The following is a 4,776-nucleotide window of genomic DNA, read 5'->3' on the forward strand; positions in this document are numbered from 1 at the left end:
TGGCCTTCAGTTTGGATCTGTCCGGTGTTCCCGCTCTCATGATTACAAGGAGGTTGTGCGTGTGGGGCCAGAATGCCACAGAAGTGGCATCGTATCAGGGGCCCATGAGGTGTCTCCTTACTGTCCGCCTCCACTATCGCTTGTGGGGTTTTTAATGTTTATTTATTCTTTTTTTTTTAACAAAAACGCACTTTTATTACATTTTATATTGCTTATATGTTGAAGTGGTATTTTTGGATGTATTGGGTTAAATAAACTGTATAAAAATCAATGTAACTTGTTTATTTTTATTTTGTAAATGTGGCAACTAGCAAATTTTTAAATTACCTATGGGCCACGCATTGCCAACAAACAGCCAGCCTAAGTCCTGTCCCCACACCTCACTCTGCAGTCCCACAAATCCCAAGTGTCACATGTCAGTGGGATCTGGGAGGTGCCTGCTCTTGAGCCAAGGCACTTTAGCAAAGACAGCTGGAGAGGCAGTTCTGTTCTGAGGCTCAGAACAGGTGAGCGGGGCTGGTCTTCATCTTCAAGATGCAGCCTCAGTACCAAGGTGATCACTGGTGGTAGTAATTGACAGCTGCCAAAAGCCACATGTTAGATCCAAAAGAGTTCGGTTTCCCACTTAGCACAATTAAAAATAAATCTTAAAAGAATTTGGTTTTCCTTAAAAAAATCCATTAAAATAAAATGAAATGGAATTATAAGTGGGTAAAAAGGAACTGAGCTAATCCTCTAGTACTTCCCTGTCTGAGCCTCAGGAAGGGAGGACGCTGGAGGCGTACCCCCCCGCCCCCGGGCTACGTGCCCGCCCCTGCCCTCCCCCCGCGCCCCGGCCTGGCTGTGTGCAGTGTCCGGCTCCAGCTCCGGACAGGCTGTGAGCCCAGGGACCCAGGGCTCCGGCCGCGTGGCCCCACGAAGGCAGGCCAGGCACCGGCCACGCTGGTTGCAAACAACCAGCGGGATCAGCATGGATTTTGCATTTACGTGTCTGAAGAGATTAAAGATTTCATGACGCCTGAAGACTATGTAGGATCCCGGGGTCCACGGAGACGGGGCCAGCCATCGTGACAGACCGAGAGGACCGCACGGCCTAACATACCTACTCCTTGGCCCCTGGCACCATGTCTGCCGCGGGGCGCACCTGGCAGGAGGCCCACCACACGGCGCGGGTTTCGGGGCACCCCTCCCCGCGGAGGTCCGCGAGGAGCTCCGGGCCCAGGACCGCCTCCCACCACCGGATCGAGGGTGGCCGGAAGCGCCGGACTCGAGGCACTTCCAGGCGCCTGCCCGCAGGCTCCCTGGGAGCTCCGGGCCTCGTGGCGCCTGCGCCAACCAATGTTTGTTTATTCTTAAGAGAGAGGGAGAGACAGAGTGTAAGTGGGGTAGGGTCAGAGAGATGTCTGTGACTTGCACGTGATGCCCGTGATGTTACCACCATTGTGCACCTTACGTCTTGACGGGGTGGAGCTGGGAGAGGAGGAAGAGGAAAATAATGGGTTCATAGATACAAGTATATTTGAATGGAAGCGAGGGAAAATATGCATAAATTCTATAGTCTTCATTTCTGCCACGAGTCAAGTGGCCGTAGCTGCATTTATGATTCCTTTTTCCCCTCCCGATCCCCATTTCCCCTGGGCCCTCCCCTGAGCTTCACTCCTGGCCTGGTGGCTGCAACACCCCAGGGAGCCCTCAGAAACCTCTGCCTTAGGCATCCCAAGCTGCTGTCCCACCGGCGCAAGGGCAGGGACCTGGAAGGGTCGTGGGGGGAGCAGCCCAGCAGAGTCCGCCTGTACAAGGTTGGAGCCCAGCTGCTCCAGGGGCTCGAGGAGGTGGGCTGGGGTCTCCGGGGACTTGCCTGGGCCTCATCCTACCTCTGCACACTGCCCGTGTGCCGCCCGGGAAGGGGCGTGTGGCTGCTGTGTCTTGGGGGTGAAGCAGGCGTGCACCATGGGGCCGGGAAGGAGCCAGGACGCGAGTACAGGCTGTAGGCAGCGCTGGGCCAGGCGTGCAGCAACAGGCCGCAGTGGAGACACAAAGCGCCCATTCACCGTCTCCCGGGGCAGTGGTGACTCGCAGGGGAATCCCTCAGCGGCCTGGGGTGTGGGGAAGCCAGTTCCCAGGAGACAGCTTCGTGCCCAGGCGGCATGACACCCCAGGTGGGGTGAGGCTCTTAAACCTCCTGTCCAGGACTGGCACACACAGAGCCTGCAGCCCAAGCCCCCTCCCCAAACTACAGTCTTGGGCACCTCGTTCAACACTTTGCCAGTATTCAGTCACAATCTTCATAGCGACCTTGTGAGCTGGGAACTCTTAGACATGAGGAAGCTGAGACCCAGAGAAGCCAGGATTCAAATCCATGAAGTCAGGCTCTGCAATCCACAAGTCTGACCTCCACAAATCTGGCTCTCATGGGGAAGCGAATACTCGTGGATCAAGGCCTACACTCTGAGGATCCTGGGTTGGAATTCGCTCTTCAGTAGCCCGTGTAGGCTTCCCTCTACTCCAGCTTACCTTCCCCTCCACCACCAGCACACATCCCTTAGGCAGCCCATTCAGTGCCTACATAGTTCTAACACTGAGGATGTGCTTTCTTGCTGGGAGCTGGAGTCTGACTCCCTGCAACTTCCCTTATAATCCTGGCTCCTCCCAGGCCGGGTTACCAGCCCATATCCTCCTCCTTCCTGAACATACTCTGGATGTTCCTGCTCCACCTTCAGGGTAGGACTCCGTTCCTTCCAGGGAGACCCTGCATAGGACAGAACAGAATAATCACCTCCCTTATGTTGGGTATAGATCTTAGTTAATTTGACCTCAAGTAGGCACTTCCTTCTTTACAGGCACTGTCCCATTGATGATTTCAACTAGTTCTCAAGGAGACCTTAAAATACCTTTCATTTGATATAACTATGACTTCTTCTGAGTTTTGAGAATTTTACTTTTGCCTCTTGTAAGCTCCATCATGTTCAAGAGCATCAGGAGAGCAGCTCTGGGGGCCTGACTCGAACGTCCTCACCACCACAATAACCAACACCAACACCTGCTTTTCTGACCAGTATCTCATTAACACCCTGCATTGGAAAACAATAAGGCTCAGAAACATGGAGGGATTCCCCAAGGTCACAAGGAAGGAGAGGAGCAGAGCTAGTGGTAAATATAACTCACACTTTTAAAAAAATTTAAATGTTTAGGGGCACCTGGGTGGCCCGGTTGGTTAAGCGTCTGACTTCAGCTCAGGTCTGATCTCACTGTTCATGAGTTTGAGCCCCGCAATGGACTCTGGGCTGACAGCTCAGAGCTTGGAGCCTGCTTCCAATTCTGTTTCTCCCTCTTTCTCTGATCCTCTCTCACTCGCCCTCTGTCTCTCTCAAAAATAAATAAAGTTTTAAAAAAATTAAATGTTTATTTATTTTTGAGAGAGAGAGGGGGAGACAGAATCTGAGGCAGCTGAGCTGTCAGCCCAGAGCCCAATGTGAGACTCAAACTCATGAACTGCGAGATCATGACCTGAGCCAAAGTCATATGCTTAACCGACTGCGATGTCCAGGTGCCCCAAACTCACACTAAGTAACTATTTGCTATGTGCCAGGTATTGGGCCGAGTCTCTTTAGAAGCAACCCTCCAAGGGAGGTGCTATTTCACCCCTTTTCCATAGGACAGGAAACCAGGCAGAGTTCCCTAGTAATTTGCCTGAGCTGCAAGCCAGTGTGTGGTAAAGCTGGGGATTGAACCCGAGCAGGCTGTTTGGGTTCATGCTCTTCACCCCAAAACTGCTCTGCCTGCTAAGGCCATAACACACATGATTTGGCTCCATTAATGATGCTGGGCCAAGCCGGTCACCCCTAAGACTTGCTTTTCTCATTGTGATTCCCCCGTGGGGCCTGGGACAGCACTCACAGAGCACTGGGCTGACCTCTCCGCACAGCGCTGAGCACTCAGGGAACGAGAGTGTACAATGAAAGAAAAAGAAAACAAATGTTTAAAAAGCCTTCTTGGATTTAGATGGCCTCTCCTTCCGGTTTATCCATGAATTCCTTCAACCAGAGCTTTTTCAAAAGCATGCCAAAGGCTCCCGGGGCCTAGCAGTCCCTGTGGGCTGGAAACTGTGACGTCCCCCACCTCATGCCCTGCGCTTAGGCCACACAGTCGGCCTGGCCGCTTCTGGGCCTTACCTGGCACACCTGTGCCCCAGGGTATTTGCACCAGCTGTCTATCCTGGAAAGCACTTCCCCAGCTGTCCCCTTGGCTCACAGCCTCCCTTCCAAAGACTCATTTCCCAGGGAGACCCTCTCTGTCTACCATGTTTAAAATGTCAACACCCTCTTCCGTGCAACGCGTTGCGCCTGCCGTCCTTAGCCTCATTATTCCTCTTTAACCTTTATTGCGCTCTAAGACATCACATACTTTACTTACATTCATGGTTATTGTTGTATGACCATTGGCTCCGCCAGAATGGGGGTTTTGTCCGAAACATTCAGTATCTAGTGAGTGCCTTGCACGTAGAAGGTTCTCAATAACATGCATGGACTGGAGGCATGCACTGTGCTTGGAAAAGATATGTCTCTGTGCTCAAGGACCTTGTAGGTGACTGCAGACACCCACACTGGTGACTACCGTCCCTGAAGTGGCAAACCCTCTGGCTGGAGCCAGCCCAGGGCCTCGGAAAAGCCCGAGTGGGCGTTGGGCCCCAGGCTGGCAGGGAAGAGGCCACGGAGTTGGGGGAGGGGCCGAACTTAGAAATTCGACATTAATACCTCAGGACCTAATTCATAAAAA

General features: G+C 52.8%; 1 long non-coding RNA gene across 1 annotated transcript; it reads right to left on the reverse strand.

Annotated features, from left to right (window-relative positions):
- Positions 1-267: 267 nt before the first annotated feature.
- LOC115273360 lies at positions 268-1,212 on the reverse strand. The gene is made up of 2 exons (XR_003900787.1): positions 1,103-1,212; positions 268-580 (listed from the first exon to the last, which is right to left on the reverse strand). It is a non-coding gene; the product is annotated as an uncharacterized LOC115273360 (long non-coding RNA).
- Positions 1,213-4,776: the final 3,564 nt, after the last annotated feature.

The sequence above is a fragment of the Suricata suricatta genome, chromosome 12, assembly GCF_006229205.1.
Source record: "Suricata suricatta isolate VVHF042 chromosome 12, meerkat_22Aug2017_6uvM2_HiC, whole genome shotgun sequence".
NCBI classification, from domain to species: domain Eukaryota; kingdom Metazoa; phylum Chordata; class Mammalia; order Carnivora; family Herpestidae; genus Suricata; species Suricata suricatta.